Here is a 17,331-nt window from a genome sequence, read left to right on the forward strand (position 1 = left end):
GTCAGCATTTGTTGGCCTAATCTGACAAAAGAAACCTCTACGTTTTATTTGTCCTTTATTTTCTTTATTATTAAGTTTCTTCCTACCACATTAAAATTAGTAATAAGGCCACCATAACTACAAAACAACTCAAATGGAAGGACTGGAATAATGTGGTTAAAAAAAAATCGGAACTTTTTGGATTTCAGCTTTCCTCACCATGGACATTTTCTGATCTTTCTTTCCTTTTCTTCTTTTGATTCCCATGCTGCTTAATAATTTCAGCTGTTTTGACTTGAAGTGTTTTAGTAAACAAATAGTAAAAGCTTTATCTGAGGAATAATAACTCATCACAATAATATTAATTATTAGGGTCAGATTAGCAGTGAAATGTAACTAATTTCAGTTGCTATATTCCTTCAGACTTTTTCCAAATAGCTTAAGGGAACACATTCAAAATTCTGCACTAATTTGTTGTGAATGGTGTAGTCTGCACTATTTCCCCCTTGACGTCTCCCTTCTTGTTGCTGTATGTCTTCAGCCTGAGTCCTCTTCCAAAGCCAGTTTCTTCACCATTACACTGACAGATTTACTCTGCTGATTTAATTCAATCTATCGGACAACAGGCTTGATATATTCCAGCAGCAGGACAAAGGTTCAGATATCTTTAAGTTGTTCTATCGGGCTGGAAACAATTAAACAAATAACCTTTGAACGCAGCCTTGTTTTTTTTCATTAAATTAAGTGGCCGATTTTGTCCTGGGCAGTACTTGAAAAGCTAAACTCTGTGGTTTTTATTTTATGCAGCAAATTTTATTTTACTGTAAAGCAAAAAACTAATATTGGTAACACTTTCTATGAAGTCTGTATTTATAATATATTATGAAGGTATTCTTAAGGCATTATAATGAATGCATAATGCATTATAAAAAAAAAAGGAAATAAAAAAACGTATATGTTGTATTATCTCATGAATATTCATAAAAACAGTTTTACTATATTATAATATGTACTTATTTGCTTTAAAGTGTATGATGATTTATAACACAATGAACATGTTGCATCAACTTTTACAATGGGCTATACTTTTCATAGTTATAATGTATTATAAATTCCATATCTTGCCATTTTTCTGATGCTACTTAAAGCGGTCCACTTATAAGTAGTAATAATAAAAAAAATAAAAAATCTCTCAAACAGCCATAAGATCAGATATCAGATCAGATGAATGTGTAATATGACACATTTGCTTTGAACTATTTGAATTGTAATGTCAGTTTGATTATTTTGATGGTACCCTTTAGACAGCTGTTGATAAATAACTCTGCAATTACATTTCAACTAGCGGTCATCAGATTATTAGTATGTTTGCTACTGTAAATGCATGCTAAAACTTTATTTTGATGGTCAACCAGTAGATAAACTGACATATTTCATATTTCTGTCTTTGCAGGTTTTTCAACTTATTCTACCATACTAGATTCTTCCATTCTTGAACACACTAATACTCTAATGAGAGATAGTTGGCATGTACTGTAGTTGTGAAGTTGTTTATAGGTGATTGATTAAGGGAACAATCAAAATAAAATGTAACCATATAAAAATTTTTTTTTTTTTTTCAGTTGGAGTATTCAACTCACATCAATTAATCAACATTAGCTCCACAGAAACACTCAAATAACACTCATCATCTAACCACTCACAAGTAAGATACTGTGCAGATCTTAAACAATGTCAAGATATGATACAGTCCATTAAACTGTAAATGAAGTAGATTTAATATGGAGTTCCTTGTTATAAATAATAATACTTTTAAAGTTATAACCACAAATACATAAGCATTATGATGTATTATAATTGCTGTTATGATTATTCATGAGTTGATACAACATATTATAAGTTTATATATATATATAAATATATAAAATATAAATAAATATATATATATATATATATATATATATATATATATATATATATATACATATATTTTATATATATATATATATATATATATATATATATATATATATATATATATATATATATATATATATATTGTGACATGCGTCCCGAGCGCTCGTCAGCGTCGCCCTGGCAACACACTGAAATCACCGGCACTAGCTCATCACGGGCTGAGCGGCCGCACCTGCAGCTCGTCAAGCGGCGCCTACTTAGGCAGAGGAGGAAGGCAGAGTGGTGAGGAATGTCTCCCAACGAGCACACTAACCCTTACCTCCTCTGTTGCAGAGAGCAGCGTGTGACCGTCAGCCCCACCAAGGAGAGCACAGCACGGGATCCACCACTCAGGACACAGAGAGCACGAGGGACTCGGAGCACCACGGAGAACACCGCCTTCACTCAGAGCACAATTCATTCAATAAATCCACCCTTCGGGGACTTTCTCTGTCCTTCGGTTGTCGTGTAGTTCCTCACCCCGCCACACTGGTGGAGAATGCGGGCAAGAGTGTGAGGTGGACACCGACAACCGACCCCTGAGGAGACCGTTAAAGCCACCCGTTTGTTTTTGTTTTTTTTTCTTTTTTTCCCCCTTTCATTTGTATCTGCTCTGTTTCCACAGGCGGCCGCTCCTCCCCCGGCATGGAAGAACTGCTAAAACACCTCACCGAGGTGAGCATGAACGTGAGCCGAACGTGAGCTCGCCGCCCTCCGCGCCGCCGCCCACCGCACGCCGCTGCCTGACCCCCGTGTCCAAGCCGTCCAGCTGATGCCACGAATGACGTCGCATGACGACGTGGAGATGTACCTTCGAATGTTTGAGGCCACCACAGTCCGGGAGGCGTGGCCAGAGGACGAGTGGGCCCGACTCCTCGCGCCGCTGCTGACCGGGGAAGCGCAGCGGGCGTATTTCACCATGACGGCCGAGAGAAGCCGGAACTATGGAGAGGTGAAAAAGGAGATCCTGAGCCGAGTAGGCCTTTCCCCAATCTGTGCGGCGCAGCAGTTCCATGACTGGGAATATCGAGCTCGACAGCCCGCTCGCGCCCAGGCGGCCGAACTATCCCGGTTGGCCCAACATTGGCTGTTGACCGGGGGTCCCTCCGCACACCAGGTAGCTGAGCGTGTGGTGATCGACCGACTCCTCCGCGCGTTGAGGCAGGCGGCTGGCATGAGGAACCCCACCGATCTCGACGGGCTCGTGGAGGCCATTGAGCTGGCGGAGGCCGCCCAACACCGGGAGATAGGGGAGCGAGCGCCGCCTTTTCCCAGAAGGGTGGTCCAGGAGCGACGCTCGCCGGAGGGCACCCAGCGACCCGTGAGCAGGCCTGCGGTTCCCGGCCCCCAGGACGAGCCAATGCCCACCGAGCCGCCACGTTCCCCAGGACGGACATGGCTAGCAGGCTGTTCAGTCCACGGTCCAGCGCCGAAGGCACCGCGGGCCAAGGTGCGCATCAACAGCCGGCCATTCGTCGCCGTCCTCGACTCGGGCAGCGGGGTAAGCCTGATACAACCGACTGTCCTTCCGCCCTGAACAGGTTCCAGAGCCCGGCTGGCGATAACGTGCGTGCACGGGGATACCAGACATGTGCTGGCCCGGCGAGTGACCATCACCGCGACACCTGGTTCCTGGCCCGTCGAAGTGGGAATCCTAAGGAACCTACCGGTACCCGTTCTCCTCGGCCGGGATTGGCCGGGGTTCGATCAGCTCCTCACCTCCAGCACACAGCCTGCTAGCCCGGCCAGGAACCGCCGACGCCGGAGTCCAGCAAGGCGCCCTCGACGAGGCCCCGCGCTGCTGACGTCGGACAGCCCTCGAGGAGGTGAGTCCCCCCCCCAAAACTCTAACCTGTTCTTCGATGTCTTCCAGCAGATAGCGGGAGGGGGGACGCTCGCCAAAGAGCAGCGTGGGGACGAACGCCTCAAGCATTGCTGGTCTCAAGTGCGGGTGGAGGAAGGAGAGGATCTACAACCAGTTCCCCACCCCACACCCCACTTCGTCATCCAAAACGGCCTGCTCTACTATGTCGGCCAGCGGAGGGGGGAGGAAAAGACGCTGCTGGTGGTACCGCGGAGCAAAGTCCCGGCGATCTTGGAACTCGCCCACGCCCACCCGATGGCTGGCCACCTCGGCGCCCAAAACACTGTGCAACGGATCCGGGACCGCTTCCACTGGCCAGGACTGGAGGCGGATGTCAAACGGTACTGCCAAGCGTGCCCGACGTGCCAACGGACCTCGCCTCATACTCCTCCCGCTGATCCCGCTGCCGATCATTGAGGTGCCCTTCGAGCGCATCGGGATGGACCTGGTGGGGCCGCTGCCGAAGTCCGCCCGGGGGCATGAACATATCCTGGTTATCGTGGATTATGGCACTCGCTACCCAGAGGCCATTCCCCTCCGCAAGGCCACCGCCAAGAACATCGCACAGGAGCTCTTTCTACTGAGTAGTCGGGTTGGCCTACCAGCGGAGATCCTGACCGACCAGGGCACCCCTTTCATGTCCCGGATCATGGCTGACCTCTGCAAACTCCTCAAAGTCCGACAGATCCGGACCAGCGTATACCATCCACAAACCGATGGCCTCGTGTCGTGGCCGAGGACCGACGCGACTGGGACCAGATGATCCCGTATGTGCTGTTCGGGGTCCGGGAGGTGCCCCAGGCGTCCACCGGCTTCACGCCCTTCGAGCTCCTCTTCAGCTCGTCAAGCGGCGCCTACTTAGGCAGAGGAGGAAGGCAGAGTGGTGAGGAATGTCTCCCAACGAGCACACTAACCCTTACCTCCTCTGTTGCAGAGAGCAGCGTGTGACCGTCAGCCCCACCAAGAGCACAGCACGGGATCCACCACTCAGGACACAGAGAGCACGAGGGACTTGGAGCACCACGGAGAACACCGCCTTCACTCAGAGCACAATTCATTCAATAAATCCACCCTTCGGGGACTTTCTCTGTCCTTCGGTTGTCGTGTAGTTCCTCACCCCGCCACAATATATATATATATATATATATATATATATATATATATATATAATGCATTCTGCATTCATTATAATGCCTTAAGAATACCCTTATAATGGATTGTAAATACGGTCACCATAGAAAGTGTTACCCATATTAAACATCCTTGCAGTATACTAGTCTAACAACATTGAATTAAGAAGAAGTAGGCATAGTGGTAAAAATACAATACATACTACATTATTAAATACAAAGTCTTATACAAATTTGCTTCTGAAGGGAATTCATATTATTTTAAGGATGTTTAGATCTTTTTACTGGATAAAAAAAAAAGTGTGATGTGGGATATTTCAACTTGATATCACCTACAAAGTCATTTCATTACTCAATATTCAGATGATGACATAAGGAAGCAAAATGGCAATGCAAACATTAGCTTGCAGGTGTTCACTGACAATATAATCATCTCCCAGCAACTAATTTGTAAAGGATAAAGAATGCTGCACAGTGCATTTGTTTTGCAGGTGTATGAATATCAACACCTGTGATCATGTTTTAAACACCTGTGTCCACATACATTTGCTAAACAGGTTTTATTACCTCGTAGTTTGATTTTAAATTTGAACTATCAATGCAATGCTTATTTAGTGTGTTATATAAAAATTATGCCATTTTACCTTGATTTTACAGGTATTTATGTTCTTTGATCATAACTTGTGTGTCTTTACATCATTATGACACTGCTGCACCAGGTGGGCTACCAAGCAAGTTTACTAATCCAGAAAAGCCATACATATGAAGCTGCTTATGTGATGCTGTCACGCTGTCAGTCTCTGTTTTCCTGGGTGTTCCCTAGTGAGCTCACTTCTCCTTAGGAACTTCACCATAGGCACTTTAATTCCTCTAGTCTGGTCCTGTCTTCACAGTAATTGCACTCCAATTAAATCGCACAGGTGCTACAATCCTTTGTCATTAGTCTCCTTATATATAGCTGTCCTTCTCTGTTGTTTGTATGGAGTCCTTACCCTATGTGTCATATGTTCTCATCTCCCGAGACTGACCCTTACCTTCTCGTTCCTCCTCTTTTGTTTTGTTTTGTTTTATTTTGTTTGTCTTCCTGGACTGTTTATTTTGTATTTACCCTTTTTGTTAATTAAACACATACCTTGCAATTGGATCCTACCCTCTCCTTGTCTTTTTCCTAAAACCCAACCGTCACAGATGCAAACAAGGAAATATATTTCATGCACTATGGTCATGTGTTTTGTACTAGGAAAAGAACTACGTGAAAATAAGTCTTTATTAATCAATACTTTTGATAAACGGTGTTTACTGCCTCTACTGTTTGTTTCAGCAGGAAACTGCAGTGAATTGTATGTAAAGGAATGGTTCAGGGAAGCTGTGGCCTAGTGGTTAGAGAGCTTGACTCCTAACCCTAGGGTTGTGGGCTTGAATCTCAGGCTGGCAATACCACGACTGAGGTGCCCTTGAGCAAGGCACCGAACCCCCAACTGCTCCCCGGACGCCGCAGCATAAATGGATGCCAACTGCTCCAGGTGTGTGTTCATGGTTTGTGTGTGCACTTTGGATGAGTTAAATGCAGAGCATGAATTCTGAGTATGTGTCGCCATACATGGCTGAATGTCACATCACTTTCACTTCTTTCTAAAATATAGACAGAAGCATGTTTTTCCAAAGAGACCATTTTGGGACCTACACACAGATTTCCATGTTGGAAGTCCAAATACTGCATTTTTCACAGTAGGAAGTTTAGCATTGACTTGTTTAGAGATAAATGGAATATAGCATAAAGACTGGTATATTTGTAGAAATATAAAGATCAAAGGTCACATGAAAATACACCTTACTTGATCAAATGATACTCAGTTGGATATTTTGCAGTCTCAACAAATTCTTTTTCTCCCTCCGAGACACAAAGCTGCTGAGAGGTGCTGTGACAGAGAAAGGTTGGTGTACGAGACTATGGACTGTCACCGACAGGATAGAATGAAAAAGAGTGAGAGAATGAAAGTGAAATAAGAGAAAACAGGTACATCTCCCCCGGTCTATAATGCCGAGATTACTGTTTGCTCTGGGGCCGTCTCCTGCTCTCCACTCCACCTATACTTCACTTCTAATCTCCCAGACCCCAGCTGTCTGCCAATTGATTTTAACATTCTCTAAATCAATTACACTTCTGTCCAAGGTCTCAGTGCCAGCAAATCTCTACTCTGCACACACACAGAGACACCCACACACACACACACACACACACACACACACACACACACACACACACACACTCACACACAATATTACATACTCACACACTAAAAAAAAAAAACAGAAAAAAAGAAAGAAGGTAAATGAGAGAGAGTCTGACGGCTTCTGTCAGCTACAGATGATGGAATACAAGTTTCATCTGCCACACTTCACTGTCCTGTGTCTCTCTGACTGTCTATCTGCTCTCACACATCTCACGCTGTCCACTCTGGACATGTCTGGTCATTATCCAGGGTTAGACTGGATCACCTACCGGACTTATCAGCTACAGTTTGTCCTAGAATTCTTTATGGTTTCATTCAGTTGAGCTTTAGTAGAAAAGAGTCTGTATTTTCGTTGCATTTATAAAAAAAAATGTTACTAGAAATGCTACTAGCAATGTTAATAGAGTCGAGCCAATACTAATGTACCTGAAAATCATGTAAAATGTAATATTTACAAAATCAAATTGAATATCATAATAGATAAAAATAATACAAAAATGTATTATTTCATATGATAAATATGAATTATTGTTATTTTTCTGTCTTTTTCTTGACATTTTAGAGGCCATTTAGGATTCATTATGAAAGGCACAAAAAGCATATAAACTTAAATACACAAGTATTTCATTTAATATTTTGTGAACAAACCTTTTTGACAAAAATGTCTGACAGTTTCCTAGAATTAAGGTTGTTAAATACATGAAAAAAATAAAAAATAAAATAAAAAAAATAAAAGCTATGGCACTTTCGATTGTGCATATTTAATCAAATTATACAAAATGTAAACATTTTAAAAGGTTAAACAAAACCAAATATGTGTTTATGTGTAGTTTAGCTCTAGGCACAGTTGGACAAAGCATCGTAATGTATTTCGTAGAGAGCAATGTCAACACATAAAGAATAAAATAAGAATGTGTTCGCTGGTAATGCTACTATCTATGAGTCTATGAATGAAGAAAGAAAAAAAAAAACTGTCCTTGTACAATTTCATTACTCCTGTCTGGTGTAACCGTCGAAAGACATTCACCTGAGACCCACTCAGCCAGTCAGTCAGTCATTCACTCTGTCAGCTCCATTTTCTTTGGCATTTCAATTATCTCAGATACAGAAACACTGATGCTATTCGTTATGTGATACAAAAAAAAAAAAAAAAAAAAAAAAGAAAACTTAATTAATTGAAACCACAGAAACAGGCTTTATGAAATTCCATGAACTCATCAGTTGACCTAAAATCTTATAATATAGATCATAGATGAAATAAACCTTTAAGGAAGCTGAAGCTTTTGTATTCTTAATAAATTGTAGCTTAAATAAATATTGAGATGAAACTAGTGGGGTGGAATTGCTTATTAACCTTGTCTGCAAAGTTTATCCTTTCAGCTCTCATCTTTAATGACTGGGTAACGTCATAATATCCACTCAAGAAAAGCAAGAAGGGATGTGACATGCAGTACATAACTGTGAAGCACGTCACTGTAAAGTGCTTTTTAATAGCGTCACTGTTCTTTGTGGAATTTAAATATAATGCCACAATGGTATAAAACGCTGCACTGCCATCTATTGTGTGGTTCAGCATGACTGTCGAGTTTGATGTAAATTGCGTTGACACTAGTAAGTTTAAGATAGTTTATTTACACAGCATTTAATTAAATTACTTGTCAAACAAAAACTAAGCAATTTGAGCGTGAGTATTTTAAGTCAAAGTTTGCACTTGTTTGTTGTCTTTGTATTTCTGGCTTCATAGATTTTCAGCTCCTTCAGCCATAAAAAAAACGGATTCTCCCATTGTCTCTGCTGCTATAGCATGATAATGAACAGATGTTATACAATGATTAAAAGCTTTTGTTAATGTACAACACTTGCTGCTATTAAGGTGTAATACAGGTAAGGTTAGGCTCAGGTTTGGTGTAAGGGTTGGTTAAGGGGTCAACAGTGTACAAGGGAACACCATTCAATCTGTTTATATTGCATTGTTTAGCTAAATGATAAATTAATTTTTTTTTTTAAACCCCAGTTAACATATGATTCAAGGAATATTCTGTTTAATTATTCACAATAGTATACTAATAGCAGGGCCGCTGCTGGCCAAATGGGTGCCTTAAGCAGGATTGTATCGTCGTGCCCTCTCCCTCAAATATTATGGAAGTGATTGATTTTAAAGTCTAAAACATTTGAAATACTGCAATATACTTTTTTATATAATGCATTTTAAGTCATTTTTAAAGCAGATTTTGGCTTATAGGTCTGTCTATATAAATGTGCGTTCACACTGCCACTCTCGAGAGCGTCAAAGTGCCCGGAAGTCATTAAATTTCAATGTGAGCCAACGTCGAACATCGGAAAGCAGAGGCACGCCACGACTTGGCCATTGAGAGTGTCGAGGAGAGTCGAAATCAGGGCAACTTTACAGTAATGAGCTATGACGCGGTTCGGAGGCAACCAATCGGAACATAGAAGTCCACCATTTGAGAGGATTCCAGAGAACGCAGTTCCGACCACATTAGTTCCCAAGTAGTAACAATCTAGGAATAATAATCTAATGATATAATAAATAATAGTTTTTAAGGGTTTAAAAAGGTTTTATTGGTGAGAAAGTGATGTAACGCTACATTTCTCAGAATCTGAAGCAAACTCGTCTATATCTTGCATGACCTGAGGGTGAGGACATTTTCAGCTAATTTTCTTTTCCTTTAGATGTGTTGAGATGCACATTTAATATTAAATTACAGTCTGGATTAAAATGGGTAAATGGATTAAAAAAGTTGTCTCATCTTGCACTCACATATATTTATTTAAGCAAATGCTTTCTAGAATGACATTATCCCTTCCACTAATGCCACTTTACATTAAGTATGGTAAGTAGGAAGTAGATTTTTAAGAAAAGGGAGATGTTGCAATATTAAGTGCATCAACAAAGACAGAAAAAGGCTCTTGTAAAGTAGTTTTCATGGAGTCTTTAAGATTTCTGATTGCATTTCCATTAAAAATTGGTTTTGGGGTAGACTGTCAAAAGGTTAGATTTCTTTTTTCATATTTGTTAGTATGCCATTCATTTTCCAGCTGCAGAAAATAATTGCAGTTTATTGCCAATTAAAGTAATCAGCTCCAAAATAGCCCCAAGTACTTCCCTCGGCTTGACATACGAAGGAACATGAGGAGATAGAAAGGAGGGGGAATGGTTGTATCCAGACAGAATGCTCCTGAGTGTGTCCCCTTAGGAAAAGGAAATTCTTCAAGGCTGTGGAGATTTGGCTATGGCCTTCTTGAGTTCTGTCAGACAGATGTCATCTGCAGACCTAGCTGGCAGCGCTCTACGAGGAAAATATCATTAATACTTCATCATGTTTTAGCTAAAATGTGGCAGGCAGATGCACACAGATTGGGCTGAAGGTGCCTCTTGTGACCACGCTGTTGTTATTTTAAGGAGGAGGGGACCGGAAAGACATCAGCCAGCACAACAGACCCATTACATCATAAATGATTTATGCAGGATGCACTTGATTAATGCACGCACAGAATATGCTATACCAGACAAACATGACAAGTGACATTAGTGAGACATTTCCATGGGTGCTGGTCACTAGGCAGAATGTCTCACAATTACAGAATGTCTCGTAATTCAATCTCATTTCGCAGCCAGACAGTTTGTGTAATAATAACCAGAGCATTTCCATTAACACTTCCGCATGATGGATGGGTTTCAACCTAAGGTAAATACTGAATGTTACATAACGTAGCATTCAAATGACAAACAGGTTTTATATTAATGCAATTACAATGAGTATAGTTAAGACGCTTTCATCCACAGTAGTTTTTATATAGACCTGGATACCCTAGAGTAACGTGAATTTAGAGAAATGTTCAGTTTTGGTTAATCTCTATTGACAGAATTTGTGGCACAGTGTTGATTGCTGCAGAAAATCATTTCAACCACTGGGTTTGAAAGCAAAAATGCAAAGCATGTTGAAGCACATAATTTTGTCTTATATGAGGTTGGCATATTTATTAACATGAACATAGCTGCAGACACTTATATATCTGTGTTAAAGGGTTAGTTCACCCAAAAATGAAAATTAGGCCACAAATTACTCACCTTGAAGTCATCCTAGGTGTATATGACTTTCTACTTTCAGACGAATCCAGTCAGAATTATTAAAAAAATTGTCTTTGATTTTTCAAACTGTTTGATGCCACTCAGCGGGTGGGTGAACACAGGCCTTCTGTAAATCCAGGGTCGGCGCCAGGACATACAAAACGAGGGGGCCTCGTTGTGTCACTGGGGGGGCATACCTCCACGGCAGATATATTTTAACAAAAATAACTTAAATGTAAATTACATTTTAAAATTTTTAGCATTATTGCACCATATATTGGATTCTTATTTCTGTGCCCCTGAGAGTATGATTTAGAATGTTCAGTGACGTCACAGAACTGCCAGATTCAAACAGCTTTCGCGCGTTGGCTGGCACTGATCCAGAGACGGACGCGCTCAGCGCTTGTCATATATCACAATTTATATGCAGTGTTTTCAACCACATAATGTTTATTTTGGTTTCATACATTTAAATATACATAATCACTAGTAAAATAATACATTGGTAGTTTGTAAAATACACACATATGTCTATGGAAGCAGCAAAAACTATTGAATCAAATGTAATTTGCCGACGTGTTTAGTCATATATCAGACACACATAGCAGAACAATAAAGTTTACTCTATTCTTCATCCAGTTCAACAGCCACTTACTTTCATGTAGTTCGGGAGAAACTGGGGAATTCAAGTGCTATATGTTAAATCCGGCTGAGCGCTCATCTCGTTATAGATCAAGATAATTTATAAAGAAGAATCGGAATATCAGATTTGCAAGTTTGCATATATATTTTAATAAAAAATGAAACTAAATAAAACGAATAGCGATACATCTGTTAGTTATTGTGGCTACTGTGTGTCAATTGACAATCATGACGCGTTGCCATGGAAACAAGGGGTCATTTAAAATATTTGAACTTACGCGTGAAAGGGTTGATTTTAAAAATATTTATATTTTCTAAGTAAACAACAATATCCAAGTTAATTAAACATTTTTTATTGAGACTATAAAAAATAATTCTGTATCTATTTTTAGGTGGCTACGCCACTGATCCAAAGCACTGAAGTACAGCCTGCGTAGCTCCACTTTATCAATGATGTTGGCTCCAGTTGTTTCTTCAACTACATATTCCGTCAGGTTCTTGTTTACCTGTCGCCTCCGTTTTGCTGAAACAGGTGTATTTTTAGTGATTGTTGTAACTGTGTCACAGAGAATGCAGAATTCATCTTCGCTGCGGAGATTGCGCACACATTCGGCAGGTGAAGATATAAGTTTCATCTCAGTTAAAAGGTCTGTATCCTCTCCTTGCAGAGTGATATTGGCAGGATTGAGCAAAAAAAGAACCTAGGGTGGCAACCAGTGGCGTAGCGCTGGTGCGCTGCTGCTGTGGAGGGAGACCGTTGACAGACCAGGCTCTTGTCTTCATGACAACAATATCAACTTTTTTTACACATCAACACCTACGCCTACTGATAAAGGACACCGTCAAAAGTATTGACGGCGAAATAGATTGTTTGACAGGCGCAATATTTGAAAATCGATAATTATTTATTTATTTTTTTAATTACATTTATATCTGAATTTATGTCAACCTATAGACTTTCAAATATCAAAATATCAGGAATTCATATGTATTTGTGTACAAAATGACATATAAACACATTTTCCTATTATATTTTGCCTGGAAAGGCTTCCAGCACGCGCGTGTGTCGCGGTAAAAATAGGCGTCGGTTCTATTTCTAGCATGCACGCGTTTTCCGAGCCGCGCCTGAGACGCGCGTCTCACGCAGGCGGTCTGTAAGCTCTAACCTGTTAACATGGGAGCCGATTTAAAAACCAACATGCCACGCTACTGAGATGCTTGCGCCACGCATCTAGTGTGTCGCCGGCCTGAAGGTGGTGTGCTGAGTAGAGGTGAGGGGGCACAGTAACCTAGGTGGCTGGGCCAGGCCCCCTGGGGCCCCCTCGTGGCGCCGCCCCTGTGTAAATCAATGCGTTTTTGTAAGAAAAGAAGAAAGTCATATACACCTAGATGACTGGATGACTTCAGGGTGAATAATTTATGGCCTAATTTTCATTTTTGGGTGAAATAACCTTTAAGGTTAAAAATAATTATATTAGATAATCAACCCTTTTTATTGACAAGGCAAGGTCAGTTCAAGGCCAATTCATGATATTTATAGTAATAATAATAATAATAACAATAATAAGTAATTATTTCTCTCTGTGTCAGCTACAGTAGCAGCAGTGCGCCAGCGCCGCGTCAGGCACAGTTCTGGTGTGTAAAGGCATGGAAACTTGAAGCAGCTGTCACGCAACCAGTGGTGGCTCCAAGCAATTTTGATTGGGGGGGGCAATGGGGGGTCCTGGTCATTTCAAAGGGGGTCTCACGAAAACCAACAAAAAATACAGTGGGCACGGCTAATAACTGCATATCACTGCATTGAAAATACATTTTGGTCCAAAAATAGCAAAAACTATCACTTTATTCAGCATTGTCTTCTCTTCAGTGTCTGTTGTGTGAGATTTCAAAACACTGAAGTGTAGTGATATTCGGTTCACGAACTAATCATTTGATGTAACCGGATCTTCTTGAACCAGTTCACTAAATTGAACTGAATTGTTTGAAATGGTCCGCGTCTCCAATAAGCATTAATCCACAAATGACTTAAGCGGTAGAAGGGGCACATGGAACAAAGCTTTAAATGGCGCTGTTCAAAATATCAATACAGCAATATATTGTGATGCATTCCCTGCTGATTCATGCTTTGATGCAGTTTTGAAAAAGAAACAATAGAGAAGACAATTTTGAGTTTAAAATAATAATAGCTCTGGGATTAGAAACTGAAATGTCTTAAATCGTCCCAACCTGATGGCTTTTTCTTCTCTGTTCTACAGAATAATTAAGAACAGCGGTTATAGTAAAAATTATAGAAAACACTTGTGCCTCTACATTTTCCTCTTTCTCACCAGCCTCTGTCTCCTGGTTTGCTGTTCCCTGCTCTCTTTCTGTCACTTGTGCCTCTACATTTCCCTCTTTTTCTTCCTCTATCTCAATCTCCTCATTTGATCCATTACTTTCCATTCTCTGTCCATCTAGGAACAAGGCTCAATTTACTATTTCAGCATTAATCTATTATTTTAACCATCACTACTACTCTTGCACCTAATCAATAAGTCCACCTTAAATATTGATACAAAACATTAAAAAACTGATACACTGGAATATAATGATTAATATTATTATTACTGTTGTAGTTATTATTGTCTAAAATTGAACACCTTTGCGATGTAAACAAATGACAGGTTACATTTGTTATTCATATCCTTCACACTGCACTTTGATGTCAGGTAGTAAATTATGCATTTTTTATTGACATTGATATTTTTACATTTATTTCCAGAGAGATATTATTGAGTTTACAGGTTAAAGTGGTCTTGCTGTTTTAAACACTGTTGCTATTGTAGAGAAAAAAAAAATATTTGAGTCACATTTAAAATATAATTATATAATTAATTTCTGAATAGTTTTTATTTTTATAATGATAATTCAGAGAATGAGAAAATCTTAATAAGCCTTACCAATGTTGTGATAATTACTTTTAAGGCACTCAACGTGTTAAAAAATAAATAAGTACTGTAATATAATAAAAGTTTAGTCAAATAACATAAAAAAGACCAGACCCCTCGATGCCTATGAAACTTCTCTCCCTCAAACAGCACGCTAGCGTTACTTCTACACTACAGCCTACACAAAGCAACATGCTGCATGTTCTCACATCACACCATTCTTGTAAAATAATAATAAGTAAATAAACATCAAAATCACTTCGCTGAGAATGAAACACCACTTACCAGCTGCCACGGTGCTGAAAATATCCTTTAGCAATTAAAAAATGCGTGTGCGGCGTGAGGAATCGTCCCGGTCAGGTGAAAGGTCATCATCTTGGTCATTTTATTTACGGCTAAATTATTATTAATAAATTGTACTAATATTATGATTGGGCATGGGCAGGCATTAACAAAAGGGTATGTTATTACAAAAAAAGTGCAGGTGCTCAAGTGAACCGGTTCTTTCGGACAATTCGATCAAATAAACCAGTTGATAAAAAAAATAAAAAAACATTTCACCGGTTCTTTTGCGCTCAATGTAATGTCATTAGCGATGACTACCCTTCTTTCAAGCCTTCAGTTTACCTGCGCTTATAACATAAGCACAGAATCAGTTCAGAATCAATCACCAAAAGAATCAGTTCGGTTCAGACGAGCTGTGTGTCGTTCTGCTTCACACTGAATCACACGTAACTGACACGCAGCAGAAACGCACGCTCACGCAACACAGCCAGTGTGTCACCAGCCTTAGAATCAGCTGCAGGGCGTGATTTGCACTGAATGCAGATACTTCCGCCACTTAATATGTTCATTTGGAAACACGAAAATGTATATGTTCTGCACACAAAATATTGCATTCTGTCATTCGGTACACACGTGCACCGTACCGAAAGCCCTGTACCTAAACGGTCCGGTACGAATACAAGAACCGTTACACCCCTATAATATATATATATTAGGGCTGTCAAAAATAGCGCGTTAACGATGTTAATTAGTTGTTTGTCATTAATTACGTCAAATTTTTAAACGCATTTCACGCATGCGCAGTGTGACAAATTATTCAGGTCAGGAAAGTCTCGTCGATCTCTGAATTATCAAGATAATAAAAAACAGCGGCGAGCGCCATGACGAAAACACCGAAGATGCTTAAGGTTTTACCCTAGTTATTCTCAAATACATTCATGTCAAGCTCAATAACAGAGACGACTTTGGTAACGTAGTTGATACGCTGGAGCTTCTTCCTGTTATAGCGTCCTGTGTTTCACATTGCGCATGCGCAGAACGCCTACATGCAATGCAGCGAAAATTACAACGGTTTGAAAAGCATATGCATTTTTACTTTTGGAGCACTTGAAGCCTTCAGAACGTGAAAATATTGATCCTAAAGTATTGTGCAAGAACAAATGAACACCTCCCAAAAACAAGAGTGCCCAGAGTGCAGAGGGCGAATGTTTGTGTTTCTGAGTTCATTCTTTCTAGTTTCTCTATGCATAATTTCATAGATATGTGGCTATATTTAACCACTGGTTCACCTAAAACTCTTACACTATCTATCACATCACTAGTGCTCAGGTAAATTTGATTAAGTAAATGTTAAACTTTTGAAATTCAGAAAAAAAGAACCACATATTGATGAATCAATACATGAAAATTATGTATCTGTGTCCTGTTATTTATCTTTTGGTATGCATTTCAGAAAAAAAATGGTTAGGATTCAGGTGTAGTTGCAAATAGTGATTAATCCTGATTAATCCACTGAAAATTCTGATTAATTTGATTAAAAATTTTAATCATTTGACAGCCCTAATATATATATATATATATATATATATATATATATATATATATATATATATATATATATATATATATATATTAGGGCTGTCAATCGATTAAAAAAAATTAACTAATTAATCGCACAATTTTTTTTAATTAATCGCGATTAATCGCAATTAAAAGACTGAAACTTTTTGGATATGTAAATGTAAAATGTAAATAATTAATGTAAACTCAAGACAAAGAAACTATTTAAATTCAAAATATGATTGTTTATTGGAATTTTTGTTTAACTTGTAACACAGATTTTCTCATGTAAACAACATACCTGCAATAAACCATCAATATCCTCCAAATTAACTGTTGGCTTGAAAGCCATATTTATTACAGAAATAAAAACACAGGCATGTAAGTACCATTTGAATTTCAAAACAATCAATGCCAATAAAAAACAAAAATGATTTCCATGTTGAATTCTAAGTGGACTGCAAAAAATTCCAAAGTATAGTCATTGCCAGTGCTTTAAGTGGGCCAGTACGCACCGGTACTCAGTACCGCCACTTCCAAATATAGCTCTTGAGCGTACCGCCACCTCTCCGTGCACCCAGAACGTGCTTGTAGCGTACCGGTACGCTCATTTGGACATCTGTTTTAATAGAGGTTTTAATCCTTTACCTGCACTGCCGAT

Source organism: Carassius auratus, chromosome 16 (assembly GCF_003368295.1).
Source record: "Carassius auratus strain Wakin chromosome 16, ASM336829v1, whole genome shotgun sequence".
NCBI classification, from domain to species: domain Eukaryota; kingdom Metazoa; phylum Chordata; class Actinopteri; order Cypriniformes; family Cyprinidae; genus Carassius; species Carassius auratus.